Raw genomic sequence first — 16,089 nt, 5'->3', positions numbered from 1 at the left:
GAAGTAAGATTGGTGGTAGAACAAAAAATAAACACAACATTCAAAAATCCAGAGTCAAACATAAGAAAAAAAAAAAAGATTTTCTTCTGGCTTTTTAGACATTTTCTAAATATATTTCAACTCTTACCTCAGCTAAGGCAATGGAATATGAAGCTTAGTTCAATGAAGTCAGTTTGGTGCAGCAGTATAATTGATTTCTCTCTGTTCATAGTTCAAATGTTTCACCTTCACGACATGCCTTGAATACAGCTTTCACCTCTTCTCCAATCTGTACAAACCAGTATTAAATGCAGAAAATTAATGAAAGGTAGGCAGGTGGGTTCAGGGGTTTCTGACAGTGGGACAAACTGAAGTCTTTTCTAGATCTATTTATCACAACTAGCGGAATATACACAGGGCAGAGCAGATTTTTTTTTACTCTTTTTGTTTCCAGTGCTGCATTCTTCGGGCCACGGGCAGCATGAGTAAAGTAAACACACTGCCTTTGGCAGACCCAGAAACTTTCCCTTTGCTACACAGCTTCCTGCCCCCACAATAGGAAGCTGTAGCAAAGGGAAAGCTTCCAGGGCTGCCAAAGGCAGCATGTTCACTCAGGCTGACCACAGTCCAAAGAGCACAATGCTGGAAACAAAAAGGATAAAAAAGCATCAGATTCTGCGGGGGGGGGGGGGGGGGGGGGTGAGGGGAGAGAGAGGGTAACACAGAGATGCTGGACTGTGGAGAAAAGGGTAAGAAGATGCCAGACACGTCAGAGGAAAGGCCATGCCAGGGCTGGCCGCGAGCAGCTTGTTTTCAGCACTGCCCTCTGCTGCTTCAGGTAAGGAAGGAGGGAGGGCATTCATGGCTCACCGCTGCCGCCACTGCTGCTTCAGGGCTGGAGGGAGGGTGGTTTACAGCTCAGGACCACAGCCACCGCTGCTGCTTCAGGCTGGAGGGTGGATCGCAGCTCAGGATCGCAACTGCCACTGCTGCTTCAGGTCTGGAAGGAGGGAGGAGGCTTCGTGGTTCTCAGAACCGCTGCCACTTTGGGGGACTTTTTTTCACCCCCGGCGAGTTTTTTGCCGGTTGGGCGAGAGTGCCGGTTGTTTAATACTGGTTAATCGAAGCAGTCTTATGAGACCGTGAGAACTCGAGAGACTGCCCCAGGAACCTGCACAGCCATTTCATATCGTGGCTCAACACGGGGCAGGAGTGAAGAAAAATTGCTCCTGCCCCACTTTACTGCTAGACCACCAGGGTTCAAAAGGTGTGTTGGAGAGATGTCCGGGATGCGGGAGGGAAGTAGGGTGGTTAATAGTTGGCCAGGACAGGACACAGGAAGGATTGCTCCTGTTCCGGATCACCACTGGACTACCAGGCTTAAGGCAGGCCTGCGGGAGGCCTATAATGGGATCAGGAGGCAGGGTGGTTAACAGCTGGAAGGGACAGGACATGGGAAGGATTGCTCCAATCCCAACAGAGCTTAAGGGAAACCTGCAGTGGGCATCAGAGGCTGGGTGTAGAGCTGGGCAGGAAGGGAAGGAGTGTCCTTCATGTACGGCGACCTGTGCTGGATGCAGTATTCTAGGTGAGGGCATACCATATTGGTAGTGGATGTGGGTGCATGTGGGAAGTGGTAGTTGATGTGGGAAGTGGGTGCAAGGCAGGGCAATTGAATATAACCCCCTCCAGTTTATATTCAAGTGAACCTTGTACCCCCTTTTTTTTGGTGGGGGGAGGCAGGTTACCTTAGTTTATACAGTAACATTTTCATCTTTGTTTTCCACTCCTTTCATTTGCTTTTTTATCATTGAGCTGAGGGTTTTAACGTATCCTTAACAATGACACCTTCTCCTGGGCAGCGACTCATAATATATAACCTTGCACCACCTCTTTCTCACATGAAAGATCATCTACCATTTTGATGCCCAGTCTCCCAAGGTCCTTTTGCAATTTTTCACCTTTGAACAACTTTGTGTCATCAGCAAATTTAATACTAAGATGTGCTCATAGAATATCTGAAGCAAACTGTTGCAAAGCTTCCTTTGACAGAAGTAAGGAGAAATTAGGTTCTTACCTGCTAATTTACTTTCTTTTAGCTTCTCCAGACCAGTAGAGGTTAACTTTACGAATGGGTATATATCTAATCATGACCAGCAGGTGGAGACTGAAAACAAAACTTTGGGACAGTATATCCCAGCCCCTCCTCTCTATTTCCCTCAGTCTGCCGAATAGCCAAGCAGAACCAAGAACTGGAAAACAACAGAGAGAAAAAACAATACTCCGAAAGGAGTAACAAATAACATACCCAAAAATGCTGTTGGAAAATGCAGAGGAGAAATTCCCGAAGGAAGAAGGTCCCCACAGCTCGCCAGCTAAGCCAGCCGAGCCACAGCCGCTGTTCTTCAATTCTCCCCGGCCCTAGAAAAATACTAGAACCCGCAGCAAAAACCAAAAAAAACTGCCCGCGCAACAGCCCCAACAACAACAACAACAGACAGGGTGGGGACCTCTACTGGTCTGGAGAAGCTAAAAGAAAGTAAATTAGCAGGTAAGAACCTAATTTCTCCTTCTTTAGCACTCTCCAGACCAGTAGAGGTTAACTTTACGAATGGGACGTACCAAAGCAGTCCCTCTCACGGGCGGGACCCCCGAAGGGCCGATACCAGAACACGCTCACCGAACACCGCGTCCCGACGCGCCTGAACATCTACCCGATAATGCCGAACAAATGAATGCAAGGAGGACCAAACCGCAGCCTTACAAATATCCACCGGAGGCACGAGCGACAACTCAGCCCAAGAAGCTGCCTGACCCCTAGTGGAATGAGCCTTGAGAAACTCCGGAACCGGCTTCTGACTCAGAAGATAAGCGGAAGCAATCGTCTCCTTGATCCAGCGCGCAATAGTAGCCTTAGAAGCGCCAGCCCCCCCGACGAGGACCCGCCAGAAGCACAAAGAGATGATCGGAGCTCCGAAAATCCCGGGTCCGCTGCACATAAGCATGGAGGACCCGACCGACATCCAACTTGCGCAGCTGTCGTTGCTCAGAAGAACCCTCCCGACTACCCAAGACCGGGAGGACCACCGATTGATTGACATGAAAAGGAGAAACTACCTTCGGCAGAAAGGAAGGAACAGGCCGCAAAACAACCCGCTCCTTCGAAAACTCCAGGAAGGGAGCCCTACAAGAGAAAGCCTGTAGCTCAGACACCCGTCTAGCGGAAGTAATGGCCACCAAAAAGACCGACTTCAGCGTAAGGTCCTTCAACGAACAGCCATCCAACGGCTCGAAAGGAGGGCGCACTAGAACAGAGAGAACCAGATTGAGATCCCAAGAGGGAATCGAGGGCCTTATGGGAGGCCTGATCAACTTGGCCGCCCTAAGAAAGCGAATCACATCAGGAATGGCTGACAAACGCTGACCTGTCACCAGCCCCCGAAAAGCCGACAGGGCCGCCAGATGAACCCGGAGAGAAGACCAGGCCAGGCCCCTATCCAGGCCATCCTGCAAAAACTCTAGAATGTTAGGCAGAGAAGCGCGAAAAGAGACCACTCCCCGCGCTCGGCACCATTCCTCAAAAAGACGCCAAACCCGTACATAAGCCCGAGAGGTAGAAAGCCTCCGGGACCCCAAAAGTGTAGAGATCACCTTGTCGGAATATCCCTTCTTACTCAGGCGGCCCCTTTCAAGAGCCAAGCCGTAAGACAAAAGGGAGACGGGTCGAACATGGGAATGGGACCCTGCGTCAGAAGATCGCACCCGAGAGGCAGAGGAAGAGGATCCGCCACCAGATGCCTCACCAGATCCGCATACCACGGACGACGAGGCCAATCCGGAGCCACCAAAACCACCAGCCCCGGATGGCGAACAATGCGAAGCAGTACTCTGCCCACTAATGGCCAAGGAGGGAACACATACAACAGCCCCTCCGTTGGCCACGGTTGGACCAGAGCATCCAGACCCTCGGCCAGACCGTCCCTGCGACGACTGAAGAAGCGGGGTACTTTGGCGTTGCCACTTGTAGCCATCAGATCCATCAGGGGCTGCCCCCAAGCACGCACTATCAACTGAAACGCCTCGGCGCCGAGACACCACTCTCCCGGATCCAAGAAGTGACGACTGAGGAAGTCCGCCTGAACGTTTTCTACCCCGGCAATGTGAGAGGCCGAGAGGTCCAGAAGATGCGACTCCGCCCAAACCAAGAGCCGAGCCGCTTCCTGCGCCACCAGAGTGCTCTTGGTGCCCCCCTGACGATTGACATAAGCCACCGCCGTGGCATTGTCCGACAGGACTCTGACCGACTTGCCCAACAAAAGGGAGTGGAAGGCCAACAGCGCCAGCCGGACCGCCCTGGTCTCCAACACGTTGATCGACCAGGAGGCCTCCTCCGTGGACCAGGTTCCCTGAGCTGAGTGACCCAGGCACTGGGCCCCCCAACCCAGGAGACTCGCATCCGTAAGGAGCACCGTCCACCGCGGAAGATCCAGACCCACCCCCTGAACTAGGTGAGGGGTCCGGAGCCACCAACGCAGACTGCAGCGCGCCAAGCCTCGCAGGGGAACCGGAACATCCATCCCGTGCCTCTGGGGAGACCACCTCCGGAGCAGAGCATACTGGAGAGGACGCATGTGGGCCCGCGCCCACCTCACCACGTCCAGGGACGCCGCCATCGACCCCAGGACCTGGAGGAAATCTCGCGCCCGAGGACACCGGGACGCCAAAAGCAGGCGAATCTGAGATTGCAATTTGCTCACCCGGGCCTCTGGGAGGAAGACCTTCCCCAAGGAGGTGTCGAATAGCACCCCGAGGTACTCCAGACGCTGAGCCGGAACCAACCGACTCTTGGAAAGGTTGACCACCCAGCCCAGCGACCGGAGAAACTCCACCACCCGAGCCGTAACCCGGGAGCTTTCCTGCAACGACTTGGCCCGAATTAACCAGTCGTCCAGGTAGGGGTGTACCAGGATGCCCTCCGACCGCAAGGCTGCCGCGACGACCACCATCACCTTGGTGAACGTCCGGGGAGCCGTGGCCAGCCCAAAGGGAAGCGCACAGAACTGATAGTGCCGACCCAAGATCGCAAAGCGCAGGAAACGCTGATGAGAGGCCCGAATGGGAACATGCAAGTAGGCCTCCGTCAGATCGAGAGAAGTGAGAAACTCCCCCGGCTGAACCGCCAGAATGATCGACCGCAGCGTTTCCATACGGAAAGAGGGAACCTTGAGAGCCCTGTTGACCCCTTTCAAATCGAGGATGGGCCGAAAAGTCCCCTCCTTCTTGGGCACCACAAAGTAAATGGAGTACCTGCCCGTGCCCCACTCCGGGGGGGGCACTGGAACAACTGCCCTGAGATCTAGCAAGCGCTGAAGGGTCTGGCGAAACGCCAGCGTCTTCCCAGGAGTCTGACATGGAGAAGCGAGGAAAAAATCCGGCAGAGAGCGGGCGAACTCCAGGGCATAACCGTCCCGCACCACCTCCAGGACCCACTGATCGGACGTGATCTCGGCCCATTTGGGAAAAAAGTCGCGCAGCCGGGCCCCCACCGGAACCAAGGGGGGCGCCGGCAAGGCGTCATTGTGCAGGACGGGAAGCGGGGGAACCGGCGGAGGGATTCCCTGCCCCCCGACGGGCCCCCCGAAAGGGCTGCATGCGCTGGAAGAACCGACCCCGGGAAAACCCCGGAGACTGGAAAGAAGCAGCCCCACGCCCAGGGCGATACTTGCGAAATTCCCGCAAACGCCCCCGGGCCGCACCACCCCGAGACGCCGGGCGGGCACGGTCCTCCGGCAAACGGGGAACTTTCGAGTCCGACAGAGTCTGAATCAACTTATCCAAGTCCTCTCCAAATAAAAACGACCCCCGAAAGGGAAATTTAGTAAGCTTAGCTTTGGACGCAGCATCCGCCGCCCAAGCGCGCAGCCACAACACACGCCTTGCGGCCACGCCAAAAGCCAGAGACTTAGCCGAGATCTGCACCAAGTCATACAGAGCATCAGAGAGGAATGAGGCAGCCATCTCAATCTTCGCCACCTCCTGATCCACCAGAGACCAGTCATCAGACTCTCGATCCAAGACCCGCTCCGCCCACCGAAACACGGCGCGAGCGACCAGTCCCCCACAAATAGCCGCCTGGACCCCAAAGGCAGAGACTTGAAAATTTTGCTTAAGGATGTTCTCCAATTTGCGCTCCTCAGAGTCCCGCAAGGCAGAACCGCCCTCAACAGGCACGGTATGCCGCTTGGAAATAGCCGAGACCACCGCATCCACGACTGGCGAAGCTAACGTAGCCCGATCCCCTTCAGGAATGGGATACAGGCGAGCCATGCTGCGCGCCAGCCGAAACGGCGTCTCCGGCGTTTTCCACTGCTCAAGAATAATATCCCGAATATCCTGATGCATAGGAAAAGAGCGGGAAACGGAACGGATCCCTCGTAACAGAGGGTCCCCCACATGCGGAGTCTCCGGCGGCGCGTCCTCAAAACGCAAAACCGAAGAAACCTGTTGAATAAGGTCAGGCAGCTCATCTCTCTGAAAAAGGCGCACCACGGACGCCTCGTCACTGGAGAACGGGAAACCCGACAACCCGCCGCCAGCTTCCGTCCCCTCCAGAGGGTCCTGGAATTCCTCAGAAGGGTCCAGGTCCTCCTCCAGACCGACACGTTCCTCCGACCACAAATCCTCGTCCCACGACACCCGCGGACGCTTGGACAAGAGAGGCGGCGGAGGGGACGTCATGTCAGACGAGAGAGGCAAAGCCGCAGGGAGCGCGGAGGAAATCCCACCCCCCGAAACCCCCTGGGCGCAACCGGGACCCCCAGCCGCCTGAAAATAGGCTTTGCATAAAGAAAAGAAAAAAATCAGGGGAAAAACCCCCCGAGGGTCCCAAGGGACTCCCTGCCACAGCAGGGGACCCAGCAGAAACCTGCCCCTGCTTAGACAAAACAGGGGGAAGGTCACCTGAGGTGGAAGACAAAATGGAGGGGCCAGACAGAGAAGATGGCGTCTTTCCCGCCAAAACAGCTCCCTCCATAGCCTGCAGCGGCTGAGAGACCTGAAAAGTCTCAGCCGCTAAAGCAGGCAAGCCGGCATCAGCTGTCAAAATATCAGCTGAGAGGGAATCCTCTAAAACCCGACCGTCGGCGGCTCGGGGAATCCCTCCGTGGGCGGACGGAGAAGACCGGGCTTCTCCACCGTTCCCTGCCGACTCGCGAGGCACCATCGGCGGGGAGCTCTGGGCGCCTGCAGCCGCTGCCGACGGAGCTCCTCCACCGCACCGGCCTGAACACCGCTTGCACAGGCCGGCCGCGAGTGCCTCGCGTCTGGAGCACAATGAGCACTTTTTCCCTTTAGAAGTGCTCATTGCTCCATACGCGACCTAGCTGTAAAAAAGTGCCGGTTAGATGAAAAATACAGTAAAATACAGTGTTCTTAAAGGGATACAACCCTCCAGACCAGCACTACCTCAGGATTTTTTTTTTTTTTTTACAGAACAGACTCCACAGGCTCTCTAAGCAATATGCCTTGCTTGATTTAGGGGGCAAGGCTTACTGCTGAGGCTCCTCTAAAAAAATATGGGGAGGTGGAGGAAATGGGGGGAGGGACCCCGCTCGAGACCCGCCGGGTTTGACACCCCCGAGGTCGGACGAACCCCCAAACAGAGTCCGTCCAAGCTCCGTCCGGCCAAAAACAGGGACAATAAACCCCCTAAACAAATTCCAACAGCCCTACCAAGGGAGATGGGTACAGATCACATCAACACCTGCTGGAGACTGAAAGAAGACTGAGGGAAATAGAGAGGAGGGGCTAGGATATACTGTCCCAAAGTTTTGTTTTCAGTCTCCACCTGCTGGTCATGATTAGATATATACCCATTCGTAAAGTTAACCTCTACTGGTCTGGAGAGTGCTAAAGAATAGTCAAATCTCAGACCCTACAAATGCTACCTTGATTACATTCTGGCTAAGCTGAGAAGGAAATAGAAATTTAATTTACTGTGATAAAAATGAATGAAAAAAGATGACACTTTTCCTGGCAAAGGGTACAATTTTCTAGTCCCTCCCTAAAGGTGGAAAGCTTTTGAGAAAAATAATTTGTCAATCCCCTGCTTAACTACTAGGCATGTTTAATCTCTCAAGTAAATACCTGAGGCAGAAAACTGACAGAGCTACAGCCATCAAATGCAACTCACATCTCTCCTCCAGGCTACACACAGATGAAGTTTTCTTGCAATGTGTTTGCAGAAGTATGCAATAGGGGATGTTCAAAAACAATGAAATAGAAGAAAAAAAGTGACTATAAAAATGTTTAATACATATTTTTGTATTTAAAACATTTATAGTCTGCAAATCCAAAACCTAAGTAGATTACAAACACATATGCATTTAAAATACATAAAATCAAATATATACATCCCCCTTTATATTCACGGGTTCAGAACTCGGGGGTGGGTCACCCAGATGAAAACAGCAAATAACCAAAGTCACGAGTTCCGAACCCATAAATATGGAGGGATGTATATATCTTGATTTCAAAACCTGGTGGTCTAGAGGCAGCAGCGAAAAGGGCGAACAGAATGCTGGGAATGATTAAGAAAGGGACCACGAATAGATCAAAGAAGGTTATCATGTACCGGGCCATGGTATGCCCTCACCTAGAATCCATCCAGCACAGGTCGCCGTACATGAAGGACACAGTACTACTCGAAAGGGTCCAGAGAAGAGCGACTAAAATGGTTAAGGGGCTGGAGGAGTTGCCGTACAGTGAGAGATTAGAGAAACTGGGCCTTTTCTCCCTTGAAGAGAGGAGACTAAGAGAGGACATGATCGAAACATTTAAGATGATGAAGAGAATAGACTTAGTAGATAAAGACAGGTTGTTCACCCTCTCCAAAGTAGGGAGAACAAGAGGACACTCTCTAAAATTAAAAGGGGATAGATTCCGTTCAAACGTAAGGAAGTTCTTCTTCACCCAGAGTGGAAGAAAACTGGAACGCTCTTCCGGAGGCTGTTATAAGGGAAAACACCCTCCAGGGATTCAAGACAAGGTTGCACAAGTTCCTGCTGAACCAGAACTAATGCAGGTAGGGCTAATCTCAGTTGGGGCGCTTGTGTTTGACCAGAGGGCCGTTACGTGAGCAGACTACTGGGCACGATGGACCACTGGTCTGACCAAGCAGTGGCAATTCTTATGTTCTTAAGCGATCTTCCTATGCTCTTGCTCTGTGCAGAACTGGGAACAACATGGCTGCTGTGATCACAGCAGCCATTTTTGCTCCCAGTTCTGCACAGGGCAATAGCATAGGAAGATTGCTCCTGCCCTGCTTCATCGCTAGACCATCAGGCTTTATAAAGTAAGTACAGTGGATAGGTCCGGGAGGCAAGGGTGGGTCAGAATCAGCCCTAACGTTGTGATTTTGTTTTTGTATTTGTGGGCCAGCTTTGCCCCTAACCCCTGCAGATAAGGAGGGGGATATGTAACATCTTGATTATTCCATGGCAATAGATGATGAATATGTATACCCTAGAGGAAAGCAGGGACAGGGGAAATACGATTCAGGCGTTCAAATACTTGAAAGATATTAACGTAGAACAAAATCTGTTCCAGAGAAAGGAAAATGGGAAAACCAGAGGTCATAATTTGAGATTGAGGGGTGGTAGATTCAAGAGTAATGTTAGGAAATTCTTCTTTATGGAGAGGGTGGTTGATGCGAGCAATATGCTCCCAAGGATGGTGGTGGAGAAGAAATCGGTAACAAGAGTTCAAACTAGCGTGGGATAAACACAGAGGATCTCTAATCAGAAAATAATGGGTATACATTGAAGGAATTGGGGCCAGTGCTGGACGGGCTTGCATAGCCCGTGTCCCGTGTATGGACTATTCGGTTGGGAAGGGCTGGGGAGGGTTTCGATGGCTGGGATGGGCTTTGATGGAGACTCCGGTGGATGGAGCCTGAGCACACTGCTGGGCGGGGCTCTGGATTTCTGGCCCAGAAATATCTGGGAAAAGGGACCATTTAAACTAAATTAATTTATGGAGCATGTACGGTTGGGCAGACTGGATGGACCACTAAAGTCTTTATCTGCCGTCATTTACTATGTTACTATGATAGCATCTCTATACTTAATCATTTGTTCTACATACGTCACCATGTCATTCTTCAAGTTTCAAATTTAATAGGTTTTTATATACCGCCTATTAAGGTTATCTAAGCGGTTTTACAATCAGGTACTCAAACCATTCCTGATGATCTTAAAAAGGCTTGCCAAACAAGTGTTGCCTTTGACTTTTTTCTGAAGGCCATATTACTCAAGCAGCAGAACTCAGTAGGCAAGGCATGTCACAAAGTATAGCCAGCAATGGAAAAAAAAAAAAACATACACTCATGCATTCCTGATGATCAACTAATTTTACAGATGAGAAACCTGTCCTTTTGACCTAAATGCCCTAGCAGGTTGATAACTTCATTAATTCATACATTTAGATGCTTCAGTATGTAAAGCCTTATTAAACATTATTCTCCATTATCACCATACATGATGAAAACTGTTTCATGTAACACAAAAAGCCTATGCTAACAAGAAATGAACAACGAGATAGATACAAATATGAAACGTGTTGTACCACAAAGTGATAAAGCATAGCAATTTTCTTAGTTTTGTTTATTCAGCTTGATATGGTGCCTTTTGATTACACAGCACAGCAAGTGTTTGCAACAATAAAAAGGAGAATGAAAATAGAGAGATATATCAGTTAGCCATAACCCCAGCACTTTTGAGACCAGAAACATAGCATTCTCCAAATGCCTCAACAAAAGAACATTCAAAGGCTGGCCAGAGCCAGAATAATACTATATAGGGCCCTAAATGCAATGTGAATCTGTAAGTCTCCTGCTAAGCCTTCTCAATTCTTCTTTCCTCAACATCTCCCCCCCCCCCCCCATGGCCCGATATACTTTACCTGTCCCCCTCACTGTGCTTTCTTAGAGGTTGATGTGGGATGAGAACCAGAAGCCTGGTTTCGCCTAGGGCCTGTAAATTTCTGTCTTGATCCCTGATAAGATCTCTTGAGATGAGGTTTCTCCTGAGGACTGTCGAAAGCACCTGGAATTACAAAAATTAGACTGCCCTGAATCTCTACAGCAGGGACGTCCAACCCCAGGCCTCGCCAGGTCAGGTTTCCAGGATTTCCCAAATGAATATACATGAGATCTATTTGGAAGCAGTGAATGCAAATATATCTCATGCAAATTCATTGGGGAAATCCTAAAAACTCGACTGACCGACAACCCTGCTCTAGAGGTTTGCGGTCTGCTGTCAGGCAGAGATTTTGGCCGGTGATCTGCCACGCTAGCTATGAAATCAACCAGACTCTTTCCAAATAATATCTGTCCTTTGAAAGGGAGTCTGCAGAGAGTAACCTTGGAGGTGGGATCACCCACCCATTGCCTGATCCTGAGCATTCTGCAGACTGAAATCAAATAAGGCAAGACTTTGCCCATGGCTCTGATGTCACAGAGAGCATCGGTCACATAATCCACCCCTGCTAGCATCAGCTGGGGTAAAGGCTTACCCTCTGCCAGGGTGAGCCCACACATCTTGCTATGACAAGCTCATACAACAAAAGAGGCTGCTGCAGCTGCATTAAACCTAAGGCCAAAGTTTCAAACTGCCTTTTTAGAACTACATCCACTCTGCGATCATACATATTCTTTATTACATCTCTCTCACTCAGCAGGGATGTGCACTTGGTTAACCTGAGCTACCAAGGAATCCACCTTAGGCTGAGCAAACACCTGTTGACACTCCTGTGCCATAAGATACAGCCTAGTCACTGTTTTGGCTACCTTTAAAGAGCTCTCAGGAAGGTAATAGGGACTTACACTTATGCAGACAACATCCTCATCCTCCTCGAGACCGATTCGAACCTCACCGACCTGTCTAAGAACATATCCTCTTGTATAATGAACCTACAATCCTGGGCCCACACTGTGCAACTGAAATTGAATGAGTCCAAAACAAGACTTCTTTGGCTCGGTCCAAAACTAGATCACCTACCCACCTCCATCCCACTACCCTCTGGCTCCTCTCTGCAGCTTGAGTTCTCGAGCAAGGTCTTGGGCATAATCATTGATTCCACATTGTCCTTCAATGACCACCTCCAATCCTTGGTAAAAAAAAATGCTTTTTCAGCCTTCACATGCTGAGGAAAGTTAGATCCTGCTTCCATCAAAAACATTTTACCCTCCTTGTCCAATCCATCATCCTCTCCAGATTGGACTATTGCAACTCTATCTACTTAAGCCTAACTAAGAAAAACCTCCACAGACTCCAACGGATTCAGAATGCCGCAGCCAAGCTCACCTTCGCTAAAAGTATATTTGACCATGTCTCCCCGCTCCTGGCCAAGCTCCACTGGCTTCCGATAATCGCCAGGGTCCACTATAAATGCGCCTGTTTAACTTTCAAAATCCTATATGGTATCCTCCCTCCCTTTATCCCTCTTTCTTGGAATTCCTCAAACCCTAATACCACCAGATCCTCCCACAAATTAAAACTATCCTTCCCCTCGCTAAAAGGCATTTCCCACACAGGAAAGCTAGGGACCTCCCTCCACTTCAAAATCGCTGAGCTCTGGAACAACCTTACCTCCCCTCTTCAGAACTTGAGCTCTCTCCAAGTTTTCCGCAAACATCTGAAAACCTGGCTTTTCTCAAAAAATGTAAGTCTCCCTCCAACTTAGGAATCAAGGAAACTCTTATATCTTGGCATCCCAAGTCCTCTAAATTTTCTTCACACTTCTACCTCTAACCCTCTGTTGTAGTTCCTTCCTATTTCTCCTACTGTAAACCGCGTCGAGCTCTACGAACGTGGAGATGATGCGGTATACAAACCTAAGGATTAGATTAGATTAGACTTGTACATGTTGCCTTATTATGGCTTTCATATTCAAAGTTAACATTCAAAGTGGTGGGCACTGGAGGATTGAGTGACTTGTCCAGGGTCACAAGCAGCATCACTGGGATTTGATCTCACAAACTCTAGATCAGGGGTCTCAAAGTCCCTCTTTGAAGGCCGCAATCCATTCGGGTTTTCAGGATTTCTCCAATGAATATGCATTGAAAGCAGTGCATGCACAGAGATCTCATGCATATTTATTGGGGAAATCCTGAAAACCCGACTGGATTGCGGCCCTCAAGGAGGGACTTTGGCGAGGCCCCTGATCTAGATGGAGAGACAGCAGCTCTATCAATGAGTCACACCTTTCCAGTGCTCCATGACTAAAGACTCTCATATCAGGATGCCAGGGCAAAGATGTGGGATGCGCTCTCACTCCTCAGGATAAAACATTGGTGGAAGGGGCCTGCTAAGAGTCAGTAATGAGCTCTAATAGGGCAGAAGGCTTGAACAGCAGACATACCATGGGATCTTCCCTTTGGTTGAGGGCCAACACTGCTTCCTGCGTACTTGCTCCTATTTGCGACCCTATGTCACCCAGAAAGGAAGACTCCCTCTGTGAAAGCAAGGGCATACAGACTGATCCCTCACCTTCTGAGTCCCTGACAGAAAGATCCACGGGATCCTGATCAGCCTCTGTCAATGACACCGATGGGCTCTAGGAACCCGAGACCTCATGATCCCTGGCTCGCCATCAGACCTCATGAGGATCCCAGCTATGCAAATAAGGTATCCATATCAAATTAACCAATTCAGGAGAAAGGCTTTAGTAGGCAGTACCGAGTCCACTTTAGGTAACTCCACCTTCCCTCTCTTAGGCTCCATGGCTTCCATGCTCTTATGCTTAGCTATGCTACTGTTCTGGGGATCTCAGAAGTATTTTCTTCCAGTAGACAGTAGAGAATAACACGGGGACCTTTTACTGCGGTAAATCATGGTCACCACAGTAAATCCACAGTAATGGGGACAAAACATTTCACAACCCCGCAGGAATGGGGACAAAACCTTTCACCACCCTGTGAAGTGGTGAAAAGTCTTGCTCCTGTGGTTAAAAAAAACAAATTTTCACCTGTGTCAGACTCGGCATCTCCTCCCCAGCTCCTCTTGGGCCTATTTTACCTTCAGGAGCCAGCCATGCCACAATGAAGACAGAAGGAACCCAAAACCAAAGCCTGAGACCAATGTGATATGAAGAATAAAATTACCAGACAACAAAAGGTAGAAATAAATTTAATTTATATTTTGTGATTAGAATATTTCAGATTTGAAATATGTGTCCTGCTAGAGCTGGTATTAGACATAACTGGGGACCGCAAAGTCCAGGCTGTGCTTCTTTAGCTTCCAGCTGGCTTAGTGCTCTCTCTCTCTGACCAGGGGGCAGTTGCCCTAGTTGCTCTCCCCTAACACTATTCCTGCCATGTATGACTGAAGTATTCTGTTAGCTTGATTTTTCTGTGCAGCATTCTGTAGTAATTTGGTTTGTTCAGTTTTCACAATAGTGGAGGGGATATTTGTGAAAGGGAGGGGAGACGGAGGTTTTGTTGATCCTTGCTCTGTATTATTTGAATTTATAAATTGACAATTGTATAGAATAGTCTCTTTTTATACTTTAATAAAATAAGTTCAGTATAAAATCATAATTATTTGAAGCTTGTGCGGGTGGGATCTGACCGTTTGCAGGGACTTGAGCTTGCTTGGATGGGGCAGGGACTGAGCTCGTGGGATGGGGACTGAGCTCATGGGAACAGGGCGGGAACGTTGATAAAATTTTTTCCCGTGTCAATCTCTAATAGACAGGCCCCCAAAAGTTCCTCAGTCTTAGAGGCCAAGGAGGAGGCTAAGCCCGACACTTCCACCCCCCCCCCCCCCCTTCATGTGCTGTGCAGCACTTGGCACAAGGGCGATTCTCTGGCATCCATCCAGCATGAATTAGGGGTAAAAGAGCCCGAGGACTCCATCCCTACCAGTTCTGAAGTAAAACAACATGATTTGAATAATCTGGAGAACTTTGAAAAAAATTGGGAAATCCAAGATGGTCACTGCAGCAGATTTTAGAACAAAAAAAACCTCAGAAAGCAAGAAGTGGAGTTCCTTACAAGATATGGCAAAAACCTTCAAAAATAGGTTTTTCAGACTCCCCCTCACTCCCGATTTTGCCCACAGACTGTAAGACCTAATTCTACAAACAGTGCTTTAAGTTAGGCAGGAGTAAACTAAACTAAACCTTAAGTTTGTATAGCGCATCATCTCCATAAAGATAGAGTTCGGCACGGTTTACAGGTAATTCAATAAATGAGGGAAGGACATAATAAGAAATTAGAGGTTATGAAGAGGATAGCTAGCTTTACATTTTAAATAGATAGCTTTACGTTTTGGAGAAAAGCCAGGTTTTCAGATGCTTTTGGAATAATTGGAATGAATCTAGGTTCCGCAGCGGGACAGGGAGGTTATTCCAAAGCTCAGTGAATTTGAAGAAAAGCACAGTTACTTACCGTAACAGGTGTTATCCAGGGACAGCAGGCATATATTCTCACATGTGGGTGACGTCATCTACGGAGCCCCAGCGCGGACAGCTTTTCAAGCAAACTTGATTGAAGTTTCAAGTTTGCTATGCTGCACCACGCATGTGCATGCCTTCTTGCTCACTAGAGGGCGCATCCCCACCTCGTGGTCCTCAGTTCCATAGCCAGCAAAGAAGCCATCCCCGGGGAGGAGGGCGGGTTGTGAGAATATATGCCTGCTGTCCCTGGATAACACCTGTTACGGTAAGTAACTGTGCTTTATCCCAGGACAAGCAGGCATGATATTCTCACATGTGGGTGACCTCCAAGCCAACCAAAAAAGGGCAGGTGGGAGGATGGCAATTTAGGAAAACAGATTACGCAAAACCGACTGGCCAAACCGGCCGTCACTTCTGGACAACGTATCCAGACAGTAGTGGGAGGTGAAAATATGAATCGAATACCAAGTGGCAGCCTTGCAGATGTCCTCCACCGGAGTAGACCAGAGGAAAGCAACAGAAGCTGCCATCGCTCGGACTTTATGTCCCGTAACCCGACCATGCAGTTCAAGACCAGCCTGAGCGTAGCAAAAAGAAATACAAGCAGCCACCCAGTTGGACAAGGTGCGCTTGGAAACAGGACGTCCCAACCGA

At 49.5% G+C, this 16,089-nt stretch overlaps 1 protein-coding gene across 1 annotated transcript in view; it reads right to left on the bottom strand.

Annotated features, from left to right (window-relative positions):
• Positions 1 to 16,089, bottom strand: part of BCLAF3 (BCLAF1 and THRAP3 family member 3) — a 108,724-nt gene that overhangs the window by 80,492 nt on the left and 12,143 nt on the right. The window contains exon 2 of the mRNA XM_033947885.1: positions 128 to 268. The gene's annotated coding sequence lies outside the window, so the exon portion shown is untranslated. The remainder of the gene's footprint in view (positions 1 to 127; positions 269 to 16,089) is intronic.

The sequence above is a fragment of the Geotrypetes seraphini genome, chromosome 6 (assembly GCF_902459505.1).
Source record: "Geotrypetes seraphini chromosome 6, aGeoSer1.1, whole genome shotgun sequence".
In the NCBI taxonomy this organism is placed as follows: domain Eukaryota; kingdom Metazoa; phylum Chordata; class Amphibia; order Gymnophiona; family Dermophiidae; genus Geotrypetes; species Geotrypetes seraphini.
This window is presented reverse-complemented; position numbering and strand designations above follow the sequence as displayed.